The 23,171-nt window shown below is 57.8% G+C and overlaps 1 protein-coding gene and 1 long non-coding RNA gene across 3 annotated transcripts in view; one reads left to right on the forward strand and one right to left on the reverse strand.

Annotated features, from left to right (window-relative positions):
* CRYBB1 (crystallin beta B1) overlaps positions 1-1,273 on the reverse strand; it is a 30,960-nt gene extending 29,687 nt beyond the window's left edge. For both annotated transcript variants that reach the window (XM_078848980.1, XM_073313717.2), the window contains exon 1: positions 705-1,273. The gene's annotated coding sequence lies outside the window, so the exon portion shown is untranslated. The remainder of the gene's footprint in view (positions 1-704) is intronic.
* On the forward strand, positions 353-18,350 carry LOC140899005 (uncharacterized). Its single transcript, XR_012155179.2, has 4 exons — positions 353-546; positions 734-815; positions 1,438-5,185; positions 5,953-18,350. It is a non-coding gene; the product is annotated as an uncharacterized LOC140899005 (long non-coding RNA).
* Positions 18,351-23,171: the final 4,821 nt, after the last annotated feature.

Below are 23,171 nucleotides of genomic sequence, written 5' to 3' on the forward strand. Positions count from 1 at the left end.
GCCCCCCAGACACAAGGTCTAGGGAAGCACCAGGCCCCTCAAGTGTGGCCCCCCCGCCCACTCCCAGGCTGGTCCAGCTCCGGCCAGCCACTCCCAGAAGAGGATAGCGAAGGCAGCCTCCATCCAGCCCGGCCCTAACGAGCCGTGGGGCTGGTGTCGGATCTTCCCCACCTCCTGAGTGGGAGCTGACCCCGGGCCTGCTAGGACTGCTGTTGCCATGGCAGCCCAGATGGCTCCAGCAGAAGGGGAATAAGTGCCCGCTTTGAATAAGCCAGCAGCTGGTTTCCGACACAGCCCATTCAGCAGCCTGCAGATGGGCTGATTATTCCGAGCTTTTCAGTGGTTTCCCTTTATTCACTTGGACGTTAATGGTTCAGGATTGTCAAGCCGCGGCCCAGCCCCCCTCACCCCAGAGCACCCAGCCTGTGAGCGCTCAGTGCAGGGCACCTCCCCGTGCTTGGCACACGCCTGCCCCGTGTCGGGGGGCTCAGCAAGAGGCGCAGGCACGGGGGGAGGGACATTGCACAAGGAGCAGGAGGAGTGAAGGTGACTTGGCTGCATTTTCAGCATTAAAATTTAATTGGAGCTGCAGCAGATTCCTGGGCCATATGCAGCACGAGCAGGGCTGCTTGGACGGCCGGGGGTGGGGTGGGGGGGGACTGCTGTCGAGAAGATGGGGTGGAGTTTGCATGGTAATATCTTACCCAGGGATTCTCTCTCTTTCTCTCGAAAGCTCCAGCACAAAGAGGCTTGTACACCAGCCAACATCTCGCCCAGCCTGGGGTCCCTGCGTCGCGGTTTCTCATGGAAATCAGGTGAGGATGCTCTTATTTTGGTTTTCTCTTTTGTCTGGGTGAAACGGTCCCCTTCCCCTTGGTCACAGCCTTCTGTCGGGGTGTTTCTCCCGTGACTCAGCCTGTCCCCAGATGGCCAGCTTCTCGGCACCGCCAGCACTGGGGTGTGGTGTGTGCACAGAGACATTCCGATAACTAGGTGTTGATAAAACTCGGTGTGGAAACCAGAGGGGGATTTTCCTGCAGCTGTTCCCTAGCAAATGGGGACATACCTTGGAAAGGGGCCAGCGGGGACTGGCCTTCAGCTCGTTGGTTCATCACTAAAAATGTCCATTCGGTGCCCGGCTATTTCCCATCTATCTCTGAGTCATTCCTGGTGGGGAAACGGACACTAGCCTCACTGCAGTGTGAGGAGGCTAAGGGCACACTCTGCCTTCGCTAACTCCTTTGTTAAGTGGAATGATCAGTTGTTCGTTGTCATTGCCTTTTCCTAACCTCATTATCGGCCCTGTCTGCACGGAGTCCCTGCCGAACAATAGCACAGCTAGGCAGGCGCTGGGCGGATGCAGGGCTCCATTTTCAGCGCTGAGCAGCTGAGGGCTCAGATTAACTGATATGCCACTTGTTTGTATTTTCTTTCCAGAAGCATCTTTTTGATCCACATCAAGCATAGGGTTTAAGACAGGTAAATGGAACCTTGCATCATTTCCAATGCTCCCCGAAGGGAATGCAGTAAAAACGCTGGTTTAGTTCTCTGCCTTTAAACCACCATTTTCTCTAAAATATGGGAATTAGGAGCAATGCTGGGGGGAAAGGGACAGGGACACGGAGAGAGCCGAGAAAGTCCAGCCTATCAAGGGGACTTTAGTACATCCATTCCTGTCTGCAAAGAGTTAATCTGACAGATGCTACCACCGAGCATTTTGGGGTGCCATTTTCACATCCATTATTGCTCTGCCACCTTTTGCATTGGAAAATCTAACCCAACCCTGACAATCAAGGCAAGTCTAGAAATAATGGGATATTTAATGCCTAGCAGCTTCTCAAAACCCTAAGGAATGCCCCGATCTGCCTCTCTTAAAAATACATCAAAGGCCATAATCAAACTAGTTACTGAATGCCCAGCTAGTGCTATAGGCAAAGGAAGGCTTGCTTCAGAGCCAGACTCAGCCACTCCTGGAGTGCAGTAACATCCGACCGAATTCAGATTTCACACTCCGCCAGGAATCAAAATGAAGGAATACAAAGTCCTGCTATGGCAGAGTGAGGGGCAATGCCCAGACAGGGGAAGCGCAGAACAGCACTGAATGCCCAGAATGTTGAATCTTAGCAATCATGGTGTGTAAGTAACTCTAACTCTGCCCTGAAGAAAGCCATTCTCTCTCCCCACTCTGCTCTTCTGCTCACCTCCGCTCATCACACACGCTGCTCGCGTGACATGACTCGTGTAGGGTGGGCTCTTGTTCCTTCGTGCATTCTGCTCCTGCCGAGTGCAAAGCTGGGCTTCAGTCCTGGCTTCCTTTTTGTTTATCCCTTGCTTAACCTGAACAATACGGCTGCATATTCACATCTGCCGCATCCCCGCATGCTACGCTAGCTAAAGCTCCCTGCAACCAATGTATACACAAGCCAACAGGCAGCCCAAGACTGCAACCAGAAAGCACAGTTCAGTGGTGCCCAAAACGAACATTTTGTTAACTGCCACCAGCACATTGTCATTTGTTCTCTCCACTCGATTCCCAGGAACACACTCCACTTATGGCCCAACAAAGGGAGTGTGCTAAAGCTCTCAGTTCACTGGCAACAGGGCAATTACCTACCTTTAGAGAACCCAACCTCCATCTTACGGCCCCATGCCGGGAAACCCTGTGCTACATTCTTACTGGCTTCCACTGTGTCTATTCTAGCCGTGCAGGCAACCTTCCTACGGACTCCCGAGGACGGCCCCAGGTCCTATGGACGATCCTCAGTGCATGGTGTTCACCAAATGCATGCATGCCGGGGCTTCCTGAGGAGAGCCATTTTCATACAGACGGCTAATTGTTAGCTGGAATAATAATAACTAGCTGACAGCTGTGTCCCATCAGAGACTGTGCTGCAGTCATCTCTGCCCATTTCCAGAGGGGTTTAGCCAGGGCTCTTGTTGTTATGTTCATATTGATTTTGAACACAAATCATTAGCAAAGTCGGACTCTAATGGCTGCTGTCAGCTGACTGTATTTCAGCTAAATACAAAGGTGGGGCAGGACCCCAGTCACAGGTATCCTGGGGTGAATCCAGAGTAACTCTATTGAAGATGAAGCCTCTCGTGTAACTGAGATCAGAATCCGACCCAAACTCTCTGTAGCTTTACAGAAGATTGCAAGGAGTGCATGAGGCTGGGCGGGTTAGGATATTACGATCTGAAATGGGTAATTGTTTGGTGTGGACTTTCTATGCCTCCTTCATACACACACCGGGGCATAGCTGTGCATGGGCTCCAGGAAACTCAGAGAGGCTCCTTTCTAGCACTGCTGTTGGGAAGAAGCTGCAGGGGGCTTAGGGGTAATTTCCTGGGAGCTAGATTCTGCCCCAAGTGACTAGCACGAGATCCGTTGTCCGCTGCAAGTGAGCTCAGTGCTGGTGGTCAATGGAGGATGTCTATGGCTTTGTCTCCTAGTGACACAAAGAGGAAACGGGTCCTTTTTCAGCATCACTTCGGACACAGTGTAATAAAAGATGCTTCAATGGTTCTTGGCATTCTGCCCCACCTGTCCCCATGTTCACGCCACACAGAGACACACACATTGTGCAAATGTACATACAAGTTAGAGGTGGTCAAAACACCTGATTGCATCAAAAAAGTTTTTTTGTTTTTTTTCTTCCCCCAAAAATCAAATTTTGATCAAAAATGTAATTGAAAAATTGAAATTCAGAACATTTGGACCAACTTTAACAATCTAGTCAGCCCTGAAAACAACACAGGTGCACACACACACATCAGGTGGGGAAGCAGCTAGTTCAGGGGAAATCTAGGCAGTGGACAGCAGCAGCAAATGGAGATACACAACTATCTCGGAATGGTTCCAGACCCACCCTCCCCTTTTCCTGCAGAGAATCAGGTTTTGTACAGATTCCACACCCCAGACTAAGGGCCGGCTCCCTCTTCCAGGGCACAGGATGGTTCCTTTTATTGCTGTCTGTGATAGTGTGAATCACCGCAGCACGTGCCATGCAGGTGTTAGTAGGAGTAGCCCTGTAGGAAGGCATGACCATGAGCACGGGTTCTGGATCATGGCACAAGTAGCCGGGGGACCCAGCCCAATGAGGGGCTGGCTTGTTGACTGAGGAGCTGCTGGTGTCTGGGAATCATCTCTTTTGATTAAGCAGTGTCAGCAAAGTGACTCCTGTGGCACGCAGGGAGCCAGGCTTTTGCTCTTCCTGAACGGAAGACCCAATGCCCTGCCCTTCACCCCCATCAGGCCTGTCCCCCACCCCGGGGCGTGCTATGCAGCCGGACAGCAGGGAGCGCGCAGCATTGCGGCACGCCCAGCACTCCATGGCTCAGAGCTACGGCCCCAATTAGCTCGTGTTCCGCCTTCGTCTTCTCTCTCCTTCGGAATGTAAAGCTGGCTCCTTCCTAAGCCATGAACGGAAGCCAGTCCAGCCAGCGCCGAGTGACCCAGTGAGCCCTGCTCTGACACCGCACACGCCGCTGGCAGACGCCATTTCTAATGAAGAGGATTTGATCAAATGAGACAGCGAGCGACTCTGGAGAAAGCTGGGGGCTTGGCTTCTGCATGCCCGAGCCCTGGAGATGCCCAAGCCAAAGGGGCTCCTTTGGAGGAGACTTGCATGCAGACATGGACGGCGCCACTAGCCACCCCTTTCCTAGTCCAGTAGTGTCTTTGCTGTCATGTTTTCTCCTAGCTTAGGGTGGGGGTGGCCCCAGAGGACTGCAGTCTATCCATCTCTGTATCCCCAGGGACACAGCCAGTGTGGGACCTTTCTGTAGCCAGGAGAGGCTCTGCAGCTTCCTCTGAAAGCACCTTGCCCGGAAGAGGGGCCTATAGCCCCTGTGCCAGCCCAGCCCAGGGACGGGGAGCCTCTGGCACCGTCTCCTCTGAGCCCCCGTTTCCCACAGGGCGGCAGAGCATCGCAGGCAAGACTCTCCTGCTGGGGTGCTTATTAGTGCGGGGCTTCCCTTCGGTGCCACCTGGACCCCAGGAACTGGGGAGTTGGGTGGCCGTGGAAGGTGCCGCATGCTGTTCTCTTTTGCTGTGTTGGTTGCTTTCTTTTGCAGCTGCTAATGACTGACCTGAGGTCTGTTCACACACAGTCCCCTGCGCGGCCGGAGCAGCAAGACAAGATGGGGGGTTATTTTACAGTGTTCTCGTAGCCAGTGGCACCAGGTAGGACACGGGGCAAGCCACGCACAGTGGCACTAGCGGCTGGCACATGGGGTGGCCAGACTCCCAGAGGGCAGCATCAGGCCTAGGCACCGCGTGAGTCCCACTCCAGCCTGGCAAAAGCCTGAGTGGGGAGGAACATTCCCATGGCAGTGAGAAGTGGCCCCTGAGCGACCTGGGGTGCTGGGCAGCCCTTCCCAGGGAGACAGTGCTGAGCCGAAGTGCCTCACAGCGTGAGGGGGTGGAGTTCGAATGACGCCTGCCAGCTTGCCGGCTCTGCTCAGGCGATTCGTCCAGAAGCCCAGGAGGAGAGCCTTCCCTGTCCTTACTTGTTGGATGGGGCTGCGCTTCCCAAACTCCCACTGGCCTGGCTGGAGTTTAACTTGCTCCGCGTCTGTCCTGACAAGCAGCCCCCTATGCCCTTGTCCAGCCCTTTTCCTAGGCCTTGCGACCTGCTCTGAGCAGGACTCAAAGCCTGGACAGGTCTGAGCACAGGCCTGGGGCCAGCAGCCTCTGAGCTCTAATCCTGCCTCTCAGGCTCACGCCCCTCTGCAGCCTTGGCTATCGTCTCTGAGATCTGATTCTGCAGCTCCCAGGGCCTCTGCTTTGATTGGTGTGGAGATGAGGAGTCGTTAGTTAACCCTGGAAAGTTCTCTGAGAGTGGAAAGGGCCAGGTCTCCGCTGCAGAGAGTGCCCTAATGCTGCACTGACCGGGATGAAGGAGCAGGGCACCTGGTGGTATCTAACAGCTTCGTTTGCCTTCTTTGCAGAGACACCAGATGTCTGCCTGAGGGATGCGCCATCTCGCTCCCCAGTGGGATTCCTGAGCCCTGGCGACCCGACGGCAGTGCTATGGCGGTGCCCTGGCAAGGAAGGGGCAGCAGTGAGTCACAGCACCTCAGACTGGCACCACGGGGAGCGGGTTTCGGTTCTTTGTCACAAATCCCCAGGAGCCAGTGTGGCTCCAGAGAGGATCACGCTGACTCGCTGGCCTGTGAGTGTGGCCATGAGGCTGCCTGCTCGGAGCTGCGGGAGCAGCACGCACAGGACACTGCCGAAGGTATTGCTTAGTGACGACATCCGGAAGATTTGAGACTGTAGCAAACGCCACGTGTCAGCCTGTGCGTGTCGACTGCCTGACAGATTGCGGCCCGGCCCATGCCCCCCTTTCACAGGGGTAGACGGCTTGCAGTGGGAGAGGGCTGTGAGACGGAGTGTGGCTAAGGCTAGCTCTGGGTCAGCGGGGCTTTCTTGCCAGGGTCACTTCTCCGAGCCAGTGCAAATCCCGATGCCTCGGCCCTTTCACAGAGTTAGTTCCCTCGGGAGGAGAACAAGAGCTAAGGGCTGGGGAATGTTCTAGATGGTTACAAATGGGGGTGACGCCAAAGCAGTTCATGCTTGTCTGAAACCTCCCCCGGAAAGAGAACTGATTCCTTAGGGCTCCCCCACCCCGCCCTTGGGGCAGTGGGCCAGGAGGGCGCGGCTGGGTTTGTAGTGTCCATCTGCAGATTACCCTCAGGGCTGAGAGGACAGACTGCCACTGGGCTCAGCGCTGGTGCAGGCTACTGCATTCGCCCGATCTGCATGAATGATGGTGCTTAGCCTTTCTGGCTCGCCGGGGTGCTCCCCTCCCCCTGAGTGATATACCGGGGTGCTAGGAGCTGAGGGATCACCTGGCCGTGGTGGTAGCTCTGGAAATACTGAATGGGAAATGGTGGCGGTGGGAGGAGCTTAAGGAACAAGTTCATCCCACTGGCCTTTCGTCACCGGCTCATGCCATGACTTCTCTGCTCCGGTGAATGTTCCTTTTGTGAATGGTGCCGAGCCCAGTAGCAATGGAGCTGGGGTGGGGGCCAGCGAGCCTGCTCTGAGTTCCTTGAGCCCCCGGAGAGGCTTGTGTGGTGTGATCTCCTCGTGTCAGGGCGAGAGCTCGGGGCTCAGAGGGACCCAGGCTGCTCATTGTCTCTATCACCTGCAGGCGACGTTCTGGGGCTTTTCTCTGCCATACCTGTCCTGCGCAGCTGGTGTCAGGCTGTAATAAGGGGAGAGTGCCTCAAGGAGATTGGCTTGCCCCGAGGCCTGTGTGCTGGGCTGTGTGTTTAAAAACCTGTCAGCCTCCAGGAGCAACATGGAGCACGCGGGCGGGAATGCCACCTCTCAGAACTCCCCTGAGCCACCGTCCTCCATCACCATGCTAAGCAAGCGCCGCGTTCCCCTGGTAAACGTAACAACTCCAGCACTTTCCTGCTGCTGGGAGGTGGGTGGGAGCGTGCCCCAGGGAGGTCAGGGAGCAGCTTCTGCAGGCAGGGTGCTGTGGTGGGACTTGCAGGTCGGATTCTTTTAGGAAAATTAGCTGCAGGTGTGTTCCCGTTCAGTGAGGGACTCTCCGAGAAGCCAGCATGGAGGGCCTCGCACCAGGGAGCTTGCATCGGGCGAGTCTAGCTATTTCCCATGTGTGTCAGCACAGTGTGTGAACACTGCAGCGTCTGTAGAGTGGGGGGACGGAATCTCCTGGCTGTATCTACCTACTCCTGACGAGAGAGGAGCCGAGGGAGCCAGGTGGGGGCATAGAGTGCCCCGTTTGGTTCCAGGGGGTTATTTCCTTGTTTCCTTTCCCCCTCACTTCCCATCCCTGAGACATTCCCTAGTCCATGTGACAGATGGAGCCTGCCTTAGCTAGGAACCTTCTGCTTCTCCTGCTTTACAGCTGCAGTTAGTCTCTTCTGGTTGTTCACTGTGGTTCTGTGCTGCTCCATGGGCATGCTGGGGAGAGCCCCCAAGCCAAGCATCCTCAATACGCCCAGCCTGCCGGGTTCATGGTCAGGCCGTGGGGGAGAGCCAGAAGACAGATCTTCACTGTTCTTTGGAATTCCATTTGTTTCCCTACTGGGCCCCTGCTCGCGAGACAGCAGCTACTCAGAGCGGGACAGAAATAGCTTTGTCTCTCCAACAGCTGATGCGCTGCCAGCTCATGGCCTTTGCCCCAGCCACCAGCTTAGTGCAATTGCACAGCATTCTCCTAACCCTGTTACCCATTTCCTTCCTCTGCTTCTTCTGGCACACTCCTGCCCCGTAGATCGGACGCATTTAGCTCTGATGGGCTGGCAGCTCCTTGGCTCGGTCACTACGGGCCCGTCTCCACCGCCTGTGGCAGCGATCAACAGGCTTGGGCTGGTGGAGCTGGGGCTGCCGTGTGGCTCGGCCTGGGGCTCGGGCTCTGAAGGCCAGGAAGCCGGGCGGGCTTTGGAACCCGAGCTCCAGCCTGGGACGCCACACCAAAGCCCTGGCTGGGCAGCGTGAGCCCTGCAAACCCGGGCTGGAGGCTCGCTGCTGCGGGCAGTGCAGACAGACCCCAAGAGCCTGACTCTCACCTGCCCTGGAGCTGTGGGCAGGATTCCCTCCTAGCTGGTGTGAGTGAGGGGAGCGCGCTGGCTTGGTAGCTGTGGAGATGCTTCTGCACAGGGGTGCATGGCAGCAGGAGGGGCCGAGCGCTCTCCTAGGCCAGGACGGTGCTAGGGGCTGCATTTGCAAAGTGCTTTATTCTCCAGTTCGGTTACTTAGGGTCACACAGGCCAGTTCTAGCCTCAGAATAATGAGCCACTAACATTCCAAATCCCAGCCCGATAGCCCAAAGGCGTCTCCTGCCGCTAGATACCAGGAGCTGCTCCTGGCCTATGACAGCAGCATGGGCTAAACTCCAAGGAGGTGCATCCCCCACCAGCAAGTGGGACTAACTGGTGCGTTGTGCATGTATATTACCGTGCTAAGTTCTTAACGTACTAACCCAGGAAGATCTCCCTGCCCTCACAGACTCTGCCCCCCAGCCAGGCCTGCTAATGCCGCTGGAATATGGAGTAAGTTACTTGCGAACGAACTAACCCACTAACTGGCTGTAATGCATGCACTACTAACCCGGCTTGTTTCACCTCCTACTAACCGGGGACAGCAACATTGCCTTTAAAGGGGAACGGAAAAGCTTGCGTAAGTATGTCTGCAAAGAAGCCAGTCAAGTTGCCGCCCCAGGAACAGAATCTACGTGCAGTGTCAAACATTACAAACACAGCGAGGGAATCGGTGGGGAGCTGCTCCTCCATGTACCTGACAGGGCCTGAGTGCACGATTCTGTCTTTCCCCAGCAACATGGGGTAGCGCTCCAGGAACACCAGAGAGCCAGACTCTCTGCTTTGCTGTCGGTGCTGGAACTCCCACAACACCTGCAGAGGAAAGACAGACACTGCTTCGCCGGTCTTGGCAGGTCACTAGAGGAAGGACTGATTTTCCAGGGGTGTTTCTGTCTGTAACGCTGAAGTCTGCATGTGGATTCTGCTGCTGACTAGGGATCCTAGACTGGGTTTATTGACAAAAGCTTTTCAGTTCCTTTTTAAGTCACTAGATCTCTCTCTCCTGTGACTAACAAATTTCCAAACTGAATTAAACAAACTAACCTTTGCTGCTTTTCTCTCCATTTCTCTTTCCTAGTTCTGTTCCTGAACTAAGATGCCCTCTCTGGTTATGACATGTGGCTCTTTATTAACTGCTTGTACTAATCTCTTCTTAGTTGGTTCTATATGCTACTAACACACACTCTTTGGCTCCTTAACTTTCTGCTGCTCTTCACCATGACAAATGAATGAAGAGGTGTTCCCCCACCCCTCCGACAGACCCCTGTCCATGCGACCCTGCTACGTTATGCGGCTGTCCTTCTTTTCAGAGCAGCTGAACATCTTGAACTCCCATTAAGTGCAATGAGAAAGGAAGTTGCTCAGGAGTTTTGAAAATTAGGCCACTGGTTTTCAATCAACTTTATGAGGCCAAGAGAAAACAATGCTATTCACAGGCTTTATAAAACGGTTTGGAGTGGCATGTTTCACATACTGGCCAGTCACTTTGTAATTTGTATTTGCCAGAAGGTCCAGTGAAGCTAATTTGCAGAGAGACCCTGTTAAAAAGCAATTAAGAAACTGCAGTCCCCACCCGTACCCCAAACTCTTGAATTGCTTGGAACGCTGCCTGGTTCATCTGTCATTGGGAATGGCCTCCACATCAGCCTTAGTGCCTCTGTTACTCCTGAGCTTTGGGACGGACATGGGGTGCTCTCAGCTTGTGCCGGGCCAGGACTCAGTTTCTTTGGATCTCCACTGGTTTCCTTTTGGCACTGATGCATGTGGAAAGCAGTTGCCAACCTCAAGCGCCTAACTGCCAGGAGCCGAGGGGCTGAACCTCTCTGGTCGATTGGCACTTGTTGTACTTACTCCTGGTCCCTAACCGAGAGCATGGGAGGTGACGGGCAGGGAGAGGAACAGGCCATGTTGTCTAGAGGGAAATCTGCCGTCGAGGCGTTTAACGTATTTCATGATGCACTAACATTGGGCCTAGTTGTGAGGTCTCGTTCAGCTTTCACTCCACCTGCATGGGCTGCATTCCCTTTGCCTTCTCTGGGAGTTTGCCAAAGTACAGGCGACAGGGTTTGGCCCATCCACTGTGCCTTTGGCATGCAAACCAGGAATATCCGCTAGCTCACTAGCATCCCCTCGGGGGGGCCTGCAGTGATTAACAGGACTAACCTAACCCCTGCATGGACGGAGAGCAATGCTGGTTGCTGTCCTTTTAACTGCACTTAAATACTGAAGGCAAAGGCCCGATTCCTAAATCAATCAGTGATAATAGCTGGAGTGGGAACTTGACGCCCTTAACCACCCCAAAGGCTATGCATGAAGCCTGCAGCACAGGGTACCTGGCCAGGCAGTGGGTCCCTCCTGCACTGCTCCGGGGGGAGGAAGGTGCCAAACCAACAAAATGTGGCTGCTAACGGGCTGAGGAGACGTGGGTAGCAGGAGCGGCAGGGGGCTGTGAACCAGAACATTGCTGCTCAGAGCTGGGGCGGGGGTGATAATGTAACATGTGTGTGTGTGGCTGGCATCATCGTGAGATGTTCCACGGAAAGTCGTGCATGGGCGGGGGAGCAAAGGGAGGTGCCCCGGTGAGGTTCAGCTGGGGAGATTGCAGTGGCTCCAGGGCAGTGTGGAGAGCTCCCCAGCTAGGGAGCAGAGCCAGTGGGCAGAGGTCAGAGAGCTCAGGGGGAAGATGGCAGGAGTGAGAGGAGGGCGCAGTGAGAACAGGGAGGGGGCGCAGGCAGAGAGGAGAGCAGCACCAGTCCAGGGGCAGAGCGGGACCAGATGCAGCGTGGTACTGGCTTACCGAGCACCTGTCCCCATTCCCCAGCTGTTAGCTCCGCTGACAGGGCGGGGTGAGTTTGTCCCTTCTGTGCATCTCAGCGTGGCCGAGGGCTACACACGAGATCCTCTCCTGGAACTGCCTCCACTCGGGAGCAGCCTGGCTTTGACACTCAGGCAAGCAGAACTCACGGGAGGAGAGTGTCCGCCCGGACAGACAGACAGACAGACAGGTGCACTCTGCAGCCAGGAGCATCGCTTGCTCTCCAGGTGTGGGTGCTCTCCAAGAGCAACTCTGCCCAAGTGCTTTATGGATCTGGCCTGTAAGTGATTGGAGCCTCTCTTGCTCGTGAGACGCTCCGGGGCTCACTCCCCTTTCGCTGCTGTCTAACTGCTAACAGCTGTTCTGCTTTGCCTTGAGACGTGTAGCTGGAGAAGGACCCACAGCGTGACTCGGTCTTTATGCCAGTTTATTGCCTGTTTCTGTAGCAGACCCCCCCACACCTTTAACCCCTATGTGTTTCTGTACTAACCACCGTGACCTGTTCCTTTCAGGCTGATATTAACGACTTGCTGGGGATCTCGCCACTAACCTAACTGCCTCCTCTCGATTATCTCTCCGGGTCCGTGTGTGGCAGTGATGTGGCTGGTGTATTTTTACCTAACATACTAACTAGTCAGGAGGCTGCCCGACCCTGACTGCTCCCTGCTTTATTAACATACTAAAACCTCTCTCAGGGCTGGGCTCAGAATGGGTTTGGGGGTCCATTGTTCCATGTGCTTCCTTGGAGAGTGGGGTTGTGATGCACCCCCAAATCGAGGTGCGAGCACGACTTGCCCTTTCAGGGTACGGCAAGGGGTAGAGTATCTGGCTGCCTTGGATCAGCATGAACAGTGATGCAGGTTTGCCCAGCTGGGATGGGGCCCTCCAGGAGAAGGAGGGCATGCAGGCTCAGCCTGGGCACAGCGAGGCTGGCTCAGATCACGGGGAACCCGAGCTAGGTTAAATCGGGGTGATCTGGCACAAGGCTTGGCAGAGAAAGCGAAACCTTCCTATTTTGCAGGTGAGCGAGAATCTGCCCAGAATAATGTAGCAACCGGGGAACCAGCATTTCAGCCTCGGTGGTGTTCAAAGCGTGCCTGTGCCCCAGCCCGGGAGCTGCGGCCGAGACACTGTCTGGAAGGGCTGGGAGAGCCTGGGCTTGACCACTGGCCAGCCCCTCACTGTTGTGTTAAGGTGTCTATCACTGCTTTCAGTGACCTGAGACTCCCCCGCTGCTCATGACCTAACCAGTCCGCCAGGCAGCAGGTGCTAAAAGGCTGGATTTGCTCATCCCAGGAGATGAGTGGAACACGTGAGCCCCAAAGGCCAAACCTATGTCTGTGCCAACCTCTGCGGGACTCGGCATTTGGAAGCTTCCCTGACTTTCTCTGGGTCCCCTGCTCTTCTGGTCTGTTGGTTTGCACGGGCTGGAACCCTGGGGCCTGAGGGGTAGGAGCCGCTGGGAAGACTGCAGTCTCCACAGGAGAAGTATGCTCCCATCTGCACGGCGAGGTCCTCGGCTGCCAAGGGCAGCGATGCAGGGCGGGGACAGGGAGCACATGGAGAGGTTCTTACAGAATGGGCGGCTTTGCTTGGCTGGCTCTGTTGCTCTGCTCCTTGTCACTGCGCACGTTCCCTGCTTGGCGCCCGGGTGCCCTTTGGGTTCAGGTGGCTTCCCATCTCTGGCTGGGCAGGGGCAGAGATTTGCCCCCCGCCTGTGCAAGTGCAGTGACTCCAGGGATCCAGCGTGGCAAGGGAACATGGGGGTCACCTGCAGCCGCCCGCTCCAGACCCAGCTCCTGTCCTGCGTTGTGCTGCTTCTCGGCCCCCAGGCAGGCAGCGATCCCCCCTGAGCGGGTCACAAGGCTGGGCTCCCCATTTCCCTCCAGGGGCTGTAGGGCTCTATGCCTGCTGGGCTCGACATGGATTTCCAGGGAGACCGGAGAGCTGGGGGATGTTGCACGGCAGCGTCACGTTGAGGACAAGGGCGTGACCGGCCTCTGGCACGATGCTGGGCAGCACATGGAGGGAGCCGAGGGGAGAGCTGGGGCTGGTGTATGAGGAGAAGTGAAAACCTGCAGCTAAGGGGGGATGGCAGGAGCCCCCAGGAGTTGGCCCTGTGAGCGGGGAGGGAGGGAGGGGATGAATGAGGGGGCCCAGGGGAGCATGTAGGAACCTGGAGATGAGGGACAGGAGAGCTGGGGCAGGCAGCAGCGCCGCCCGGGGCAGACCTTCCTCAGGACAGTGGCTAGCTGGCCTAATAGCACTTCCAGCTCTAACATCGGGGAGCAGGGATCTCCCCGCGTGCCGAGGCTGGCCAGGTTTTAGATCCAGGGCAGGGTCACCCCAGCAAGCAACGGCAAACCCCCAAGAGTCCCCTCCTCCTGTTCTCTGGGCCTCACCCCGGCGGATTAGGCACGGCGCTCTCCCTGCGTCGGTGGCCAGCGCTGGGCTCAGCGGGACAGCTGCTGTGCACACCTCACTGCTGCCGGGGGCACTTGGGCCAGGTAACGCTGGCTGCTGAGGGAGGCAGGAACCAGCCTAGAAGGGCCATTTGTCTGCTTGTCTGCGGCAAGTCCTGTGTTCCTGGGTACAGGAGAGTCAGAGCAGGTGACAGCCCCCAGGACTGCTCCTCTCCCCTGCCCCGCAGTCGCTGTGCGCAGGCCCAGAGGGGCAGTCTGAGAGCCAGAGGCCCCAGGGATGGGGGGATGGATGGTGACGAGACACTGTCTGGAAGGGCTGGCCCGGCAGCCCCCGTTTCCAGGGGTGAGCAGTGTCTGATGTTCCCTGCGGGGAGCGAGACCGGGAGACGACAGAGGGAGTTTGCAGACGAGTCTCAGGCTGCTCGTGCCCCAGCTTGTCACTTTCAGGTTTCACAAACCCTGCTGCCAGCACCCCCAGGGGCTGCCCCACAGTCTCCAGGGGCCGCGGGGGGGGGGGAATCCCTGCCATCCCACAGCCTTGCTGTTCTCAGGTTTCAGCTCCTGGGTAGAATGGGGCCCTCTAGGGAGGGATGCTCCTAGTCCCTCTAGAGCCAGAGAGCTCTGGCCATGGCCAGGTGAATAGGCGTGTGAGGGGAGACAGACAGACAGATGGACAGACCAGTGAGACAGCAGTCTAAATCTTGGGGAGGATGCTGCAGGCCCAGCACTGCCTCGACTGGGCAGCCTGGAGACGGCTCCCTTCCTTGCAGCTGCACTAAGCCCAGGGCCCAGAGCCGCTCACTGCTCCTCGCAGAAAGGGGAGACGGAAGGGGCCAGTTTGGTCACGTCTCCCTCTGTCCTGATTGTTCCCTATTGCACATTACAGCCTGCTGCTGGCTTTTCAGTGATCCCGGCGATGGCACACCCAGCCCTTGCCTTGGGAGACGGTTCCATAGCCTCTCAGACCAGGCCATTGGGCCATTTCTCCAGGCTCTGCGTGTGTCTCTCTGATGGTGCCGAGTGTGTGTGTGTGTGTGTGGTGTGTGTGTCTCTGATGGCTCTGTGTGCATGTGCGTGTCTGTGTGTGCAATGGCTCTGTGTGTGTATCTCTGATAGCTCTGTGTGTGTGTGTGTGTGTGTAATGGCTCTGTGTGTGTGTGTGCACAATGGCTCTGTGTGTGTGTGTGTGTATCTCTGATGGCTGTGTGCGCGTGTGTGTGCAATGGCTCTGTGCGTGTACGTGCAATGGCTCTGTGTGTGTGTATCTCTGATGGCTCTGTGTGTGTGTGTGCAATGGCTCTGTGTGCGTGTGTGTATCTCTGATTCATAGATTCATAGATATTTAGGCCAGAAGGGACCATTATGATCATCTAGTCTGACCTCCTGCACAATGCAGGCCACAGAATTTCACCCACCACTCCTAAAAAAGACCTCACACCTATATCTGTGCTATTGAAGTCCTCAAATTGTAGTTTGAAGACCTCAAGGAGCAGAGAATCCTCCAGCAAGTGACCCGTGCCCCATGCTGCAGAGGAAGGCGAAAAACCTCCAGGGCCTTCCAATCTGCCCTGATGGCTGTGTGTGCGTGTGTGTGCAATGGCTCTGTGCGTGTGTGTTGCTCCCACGCCGATAGTGACTGTTACTCTGGTGTCTGGTTCGTAGGGTCCTGGTGCGGAGGGCGGCCGAGCTAGCTGGACCATGCTGCCTGCACAGGGCTCCGTTGCAATCAGCGGGGGCTGCCCAAGAGACAGGTTCCCATGCAGGCTGCCCCTGGGGAGAGGCGTTAGTGAGGCTCAGGAAGGGGTCAGAGCTAAGCTACCTGCATGCGATGGTGGGGCTGGACGGGGGCTGCGTTCCTGCCTTAGGTCTGCTGTAGTTCGAGGCCAGGCTGGTGTTTGACCGGGCGGTGGCGGTTGCTGGACGGGGGCTCCCTGGAGGGGATGGTTTCCAGAGCACATGGACTAACAGCCTGGCCAGCACCTTGCAGAGGAACCAGTAACACGAGCACCACGGGCAGCCTCCAGAGCCGCATGCTCCTCTCACTGCTCAGCGGGGGCAGCTGCCCGGCTTTGCTGGCCCTGGCCGCAGCCTGTCCCCTGTGCTTTTCCCTGCTGGAGCAGACAGGGTGTTGTAGTGGGCAAGAGGCTCTGCAAAAGGGCTGGGGGTGGGAACTCCTTGCCTCTCACCCCCGCTTTGCCAGGTGGCCTTGAGTGAGCTGCCCCATGGGATGGGATAATGATGCATGAATGAGTTCGGGCCGCCTGAGCTCCCCTCTGATAGCCCCTTACTCCAGGAGGTCAGTGGACGGAGGCTGGAGGAGGGGGCAGAGGCTGGCTTTCCGAGGGCTGGTTGGTTATTGTTCACTCCCCCCATCCCTCCCAGCGGGATCAGAAACTCATGCATCCCAACAGCTGCCCCGCCCCAGAAAGTGACAGGCCTTCCAGCAGGACGTCCGGAAGGACCCGAAAACTCATCGGCCCCAGCTGCTAGCTACACATCCAGGTATCTGCACTCCTGGCTCACAGGGGTGCCGAGCGCCCGCAGCTCTGGCTGGCTCCCACCGGCGTCAGGGTGCTCAGGCCCCAGCTGGGCCTCATCCTGCAGCTGCGGCTTGTGCAGTGTCTCCCTCTAGCGGCTGGTGCTCGAGAAGGATAAAAGCCGCTCACCGCTAAGCTTGTTCCTTCTGCCCAGGCGGTAGTGGCCTGGGATTTTTGAGCAGAAGGCCTTAGGTCCAGTCACCGCTGCCAGCCCATGTTGGGGCAGTTGTTACACAGCCAAAGGTCCAAGCCAGGAGCAGCACCAGGGGCTCGTGGCCCCTTGGTTTGTTTCTGCCCATGTATTGTACAGTGGCACCTTTATAGGGCACTGGGCCGCTCGGGACAGGCCTTTGCTTTATGGTCTCATGACCTAATCGCTGCGGTTTTGCCACAAGCCTCGGACCTTCCATCCTCTGCCCTAGGTCCTTGTGTCTCTGTGCAGAGCCACCCGTAGGTGGGTGTGGGCCGGTTCTGGCCCTGGTTCTCACTGCGCATTGGAGGGCTCCTTTCTCTTGCACAGCAGAAACAAAACTCCCATTGCAGAAGCATCTCATAAGCAAGGGGTGCATTTGACAAGTGGGGAACAACCCAGGGCCTGACCCTCTCCCCTTTACTCTCTGAGTCGGGCTCACTCACAGGGTAGGGTCAGCCAGGAAGCAGAGTGAGGCCCATAGCATTCCAAACGGAAGGGCTCTAGGGGAAAAATTAAGATAATAAAAAACCCCAAAGCAAAGAGAAACCTGCTGCTAGCAGAACCAGATTGTTCTCCTCCTCCGGATACCCACTCCCCTTCAGGGTCTGCCATGGGCCGCTGCTCGTGTGGGGAATGGAGACCGCCCCCGTGGAAATGACTGCCTTTGCTGACGGCGTGCTCACCTGAACAGTTCAGATACAATTGTTCTTATTCACTGGTCAGGAACCTGTTTCAGAAGAGCTTTTGTACCACACAAAGGTCTACGAGCAGCAGCGATGCAAAGGGAGTTGTGGGGAAATGAGATGCAAAGCTGCCTTATTTAAATGCTAGACAATCCCTGGCACACATGCCTGCAGAGCTGCGAGGACCAGAGGCTGGACTAGGCTTCCTAGAAGCAAACGTGGGGGAAAGAGTCTGGGGCTGCGGTCCCCGGAGGAAAAGAATCAAGTGGATCCCACTGCCACTAATTTTTCCAAGTAACAGGAAAAAGCCTTTGATGGGCTGGGTGACCTGGAGCCAGTAGAATAATGCCCGACCCAAACCTGGCCTGAACCCAAGGTGAGCTTTAACTGGAACTGGGTATAAGAATTTGGTTCCCTATATTCTCCCTTCTGCGTCTTCTGTACTCTGGGCAGGACTGGATCTGAAATGGCTGGGGCTCTGGAATGGCAGGCAGGCAGGCTGGCTTCATAAGATCGCCAGCTCAGGTCTGCATGGGGTATGGACAGCTCAGGTCAGGTCCCCAGAAGCACCCAAGCCCTGAAGTATTTCTACAGCCTCAGCCCTGGGAGATTTGCCCCTCGCTGTGCATCTCACTTTCATGGAGCGTTAGCTCTGTATAATAGTAATGCAGTGGGTGACGAGCCCTGGCACCCTGCAGCCCAGTCAGTTAGAGCATCCCCCAGCAGCCCAGCACCAAGGAGAATTAACAGCCTGGCCAGTTAGCACGGCCCCAAAGGCCAGTGCATCCAGCCCAAGGCCCTTCCCGCAGCCCTGTCAGACTGATGCCTGGGGGGGGGGGGGCGCGAGAGGGGTTGGGGAGAGAACATCACACAGCTGGGACCGGCCTTTGTGCGGCTCTGGAGAAGCAGGCTCTTGGCCCCACGGGTGTTGCCCGTGGAGAAAACCAGCGCCAGCAGGCATGCCGCGGATCTGTGAACAGCCCTGGCTGTACGTGTGCCTGGGGCTCCCGATGGACGGTGACCACTGGCTCAAGCCTGTAACGTCTGCTCTAAACATGTCAACTCTGCAAATGCCTCTGCAGCCCCGTGTCTTTGTGTGGTGCCACGGTGGGTGCTCCCTGCCCCCTTTCCCTCCCAGCAGGAAGGGGCAGAGCAAAGGAAGCTGCTGCTGCAGCCAGGCCGGGGTTTGCGGTGCGTCAGCCCAAGAGCTGTGCAGGTGCTGGGCCCGGGAACCTGGACAGTCCGGCTACCAGAAAGCCCCGGGAGGCGACTGCAGCTGAAGAGATCGTTGCGTGTGGCCCAGCAATGACTCTCTTACTGAAGCTGCAGCGGGAGCCAAGGGCAGAGAACCTGAGGCCCTGCTGGGCGGTTTGAATCTGCAGCCCACCCCGCCAGCCCTGCTACGCCTACCCCTAGGTGTTAACATCAGGACCAAGAAAACAAGCTGGAGATGGACATGCCCCAGGCCCAGAGCTCTCACGTTCTGACAGCCTGCACTCCAGTGAGGTCAAGGCAGGATTGGGCTGAGGGAGCAACAGGCCAGATTGGGCCTGACTAGCCCCCCAGGGCCCGGGACCTGCCCAGAACCGGTAACAGTGAGCAGAGGGTGCAGACAGCAGCAGGACCGGGCAGGCCAGTGTCTCAGACATGGCTGAGCTATGGCCGGTGCAGCATGCGGGACGCTGGCAGGGATGAGTGTGTGACAGCCAAGGGCAGTCAGCACCTGCTGGGGGCTGACTCCAGCTCCCGGGGTGCCCAGCGCGCAGCCCCCAGAGCAGTGAAATGCACCCAGAGGCCAATGCCGCGGAGGAGACCAGGGCAATCTATATCCTCTAAGGGACCATTTCCGCCTCCGGCAGCCGGACGGGCAGCGTGGAGCCACTGTGAATGTGGAGCACCCACCGGGGCAGGCTAGCCTGGCGTCCCCGTCCCCCCCGCACACCGACAGGGGGGACATAGCCCCAGCATGGATGGCACCTGCTCTGCTAGTCACCATCACACTTTGGGGAAGTGGTCTGTCTGTGACAGCCAGGCCTGGGCTGGGGGTGGGAATGGGAATGGGCAGGGTGGGGATGGTGGGAAGCTATTAGGAAGTGGGGAGAAGAGGGGCCAGAGCCAGGGAAGGTCATCGAATCATAGAAGATCAGGGTTGGAAGAGACCTCAGGAGGTCATCTAGTCCAACCCCCTGCTCAAAGCAGGACCACCCCAACTAAATCATCCCAGCCAGGGCTTTGTCAAGCCTGACCTTAAAAACCTCTAAGGAAGGAGATTCTACCACCTCCCTAGGTAACGCATTCCAGTGTTTCACCACCCTCCTTGTGAAATAGTTTTTCCTAATATCCAGCCTAGACCTCCCCCCACTGCAACTTGAGACCATTACTCCTCGTTCTGTCATCTGCTACCATTGAGAACAGTCTAGAGCCATCCTCTTTGGAACCCCCTTTCAGGTAGTTGAAAGCAGCTATCAAATCCCCCTCATTCTTCTCTTCCGCAGACTAAATAATCCCAGCTCCCTCAGCCTTGCCTCATGGGGAGAAGCGTGCAGCAAAGCAAGGGGCACACACGCCAGAGGAGAGCAGCACTGCGGGAGGGGGGCACCAGCACACTGACCCGGGGGGCCTGCGAGGCTCGGCACGGCGGGGGGTGCTGTCTGGTTGAAGCCAGCGCCGGGGACAATGAAAATCAATCTGCTCCTGCTGGCCTGACCCTATGAACACTGCTGATCTGCGACCCCATAGCACTGAGCCCTGGGCCCCCTGGCAGTGGGGGGCGCAGACATGGGGGAGACACACACAGCTACAGAGCTTGCACTCCCAGGAGGGCGGAAGGATTTTGTCCCTGTGGAGCCGCGGGGAGCTGAGCGATGCAGCAATGCCCCTGGTAGGGTGACCAGGTGACCGGTTTTCGTCCAGAACACCCGGTCAAAAAGGGACCCTGGCAGCTCCAGTTAGCACCACTGACCGGGCGGTGCTGCGGGGCTAAGGCAGGCGAGTCCCCACCTGTCCTGGCACCGAGCTGCGCCCCGCAAGCGGCCAGCAGCAGATCCAGCTCCTAGGCGGGGGGGCAAGGGGCTCCACTCCCTGCCCTCGCCCTGAGCATCGGCTCCGCTCTCCTGTTGGCCAAAATCACTGAAAGTGAGTGTGGGTGGAGGAGAGGGAGGGGGAATGTAGAGAGTGGGGGGCGGGGCCTCGGGGAAGGGGCAGGGCAGGGGGCGGGGCCTCATGGAAGGGGCGGGGCTAGGGTGTTCGGTTTTGAGCGATTAGAAAGTTGGCAGCCCTAGCCTCAGGTCACCCAGCCAGGCATCGGCAGAGCTTCGAACAGCCCCAGGCGCCTGTACCTTGGCCACAAGGTACCGCTCTTGGGCCCAGGCCTTGGCGACACACGCTGTGGTCAGCACGCTGATCTCATCGTAAAAACAGAGCTGACGGCGAAGTGACTCCCCCTCTCCGGATCCCCAGGGTCTGTTCTGCCCCGGCTCCAGCTCTCAGACGGGGGCTCCCCTCGCCAGGGGACGTGTGTGTTTTACAGAGCCTGGCACTGGCGGCTCCAAACCACAGCACCAGCAGTAGGGGGCTCTGGCTGCCCGCCTCCTCCAGCAGGCACAGGGAAACTCGTATGTACCCAGACCTGGAGCTGCAACCAGCATGGACTCTGCCCCTATACCCTGGAGCCTGCCCCCATGCCCCAGATGCCTGCCCCTTTGTGCCTGGAGCCTGCCCCCATGTCCCTGGTGCCTGCCCCCATACGCCTGGAGCCTGCCCCCATACCTTGGAGTCTGCCCCCATGTCCTCACTGACTGTCCCTATATGCCTGGAGCCTGCCCCCATGCCCCCGGTGCCTGCCCCTATACGCCTGGAGCCTGCCCCCATGTCCCCGGTGCCTTCCCCATACACCTGGAGCCTGCCCCCGTATGCCTGGAGCCTGCCCCCATGCCCTGGAGCCTGCCCCCATGTCCTCACTGCCTGCCCCTATATGTCTGGCAGCTTGCCCCCATGTCCTTGGTGCCTACCCTCATGCCCCTGGAGCCGGCCCCTGTACACCTGGAGCCTGCCCCCATGTCCCCGGTGCCTGCCCCATATGCCTGGAGCCTGCCCCCATGCCCTGGTGCCATGTGAAGCCAGCAGTATCCATGACTCCAGGATCAGCACGGTACCGGTCATAATACCTCCAGAAAGCCACTCAGAGACGCTCATATTTACAGCTGCGGGTTTGGGCTCTTCTGGGCTCCCCTGGGACAGCGGCTATTCCTGCGGACACTGGCTGCCCGTGGCTGTGATCAGGAAACAGGCACAGAGAGTCTGGCAGGTGAGTCCAGCCTGCCCCAGCACTTGGCACTCCGGGGCCAGACACAGCCAGGCTGCATCCCCGGAACATCCCCCCGGCGCCAGGCCAGGGGTTCGCACAGGCCATGGCCGCACTGCCTCCCGTATGGCTGCAGGTAAGGATATAAAATAGACTGGTTTGAAGCAGGGGGGCGGAAGCTCCCTGCAATCGGGGGGTGCCGGGAGAGGAGGTGGACTGGGGGGAGGCATGAGATGCAGCTGATGGGGTGGGCAGCCGGCTCCAGGCTAGGCAGGAGGATCCCGGAGGTTCCTACTTCCTCCAGGGCCTGTTCCTGCCCCTCTGAGTCCCGCTATAACCCCCTGCCCTGCCCCGCCCCGCTGGGTGTGCACAAGTTTATGTGGTGGGGATAGAGCTCCACAACATTGCCATTGTAGGAACATTACCCCCTGTCCCCCAGGGCCACTGCCCCTGGTTTGAAGCTTGCCCTGTCTATAGAAGCAGGGCAATAAACCCAGAGTCTGCGCGGCTCGCTCTCCTGGCTGCACAGAGAGTGCTGCGCGCCAAGAGTCACTGCAGGGAGACGCCCTGGGCAGGGCCTGCCCTCCACGCTGGCCGCAGCATGAGGATAAGGCCGGAGTCGCAGCAGCAAACACCTAGTGGCCAGCAGGGAGGGTTTGCGGGCCTGGGTGGTATCAGTTAGAAACACAGACAATTGCCTCCGAGAACAGCGAACCTTCAAACAGCAGGGGCTGTGCTGCAGTCGTGTCCCAGGGCTGCAGTCGTGCCTAGGGTGACCAGCTATCCCGATAAAATCGAGACTGTCCCGATTTTTAGTTCTTTGTCCCACGTCCCGACCGATGCACGGCCGCTTTTATTTTTTTTTTTTTTTTGCTTCCCCCATGTGTCCCGATATTTTGTCCGTTTCATCTGGTCACCCTAGTCATGTCCCAGTCCTACAGTCGTGTCGCTGGGCTACAGCCGTGTCTCTGGGTTGTGCTACAGTCGTGTCGCTGGGCTACAGCCGTGTCGCTGGGTTGTGCTACAGTCGTGTCGCTGGGCTACAGCCGTGTTGCTGGGCTGGGCTACAGTCAGATCACTGGGTGACATTCACCCCTGGGCCCAGCATCACACACATCCCACTGCAGCCCTCACAACAGGCTCAAGTGGGGTGTCAGTGGTGCCTAGGCCTGGGCCAGCCCCCAGCCCGGGGTAAACGCCCCCGTTTGCACAGGACCCTGCCTCCAGCCAGGCTGCAGCACGTGTGCTGGGGTTCTCCTGCTGTGATGCTGGGGGAGGCCTGTGAATCACGCGGGGGCCACACTACCAAGCTGCCTCCCACCCCGTCCCCGGCCGGCCGCGTGCCGCTGGGCCTCTGGCAAGGGGGCAGCAGATGGTGCTGTTGCACTAGGAAAGCCCCTGTCCCAGGTGCCCTGCAGGCAGCGGTATCTCCTGTCAGTGCTGACGCTGGAGATGAGCTGGTTAGCGCCGGCTGCCTCTGCCTGGCTCTGGGCAGGCCGGACTGACACAAACCCGAGCTGCTGAGCCTGCTGCAGCCCCGTGCGCACCGCAGGGCAGCTGCTTCTGTGGGAGTCTCCGGCAGGGGCCCTGGGGAAGCCACCGCTGGGAGCCGGAAGACAAGGAAGAAGCAGCGA

Source organism: Lepidochelys kempii, chromosome 15 (assembly GCF_965140285.1).
Source record: "Lepidochelys kempii isolate rLepKem1 chromosome 15, rLepKem1.hap1, whole genome shotgun sequence".
Taxonomy (NCBI): Eukaryota; Metazoa; Chordata; order Testudines; family Cheloniidae; genus Lepidochelys; species Lepidochelys kempii.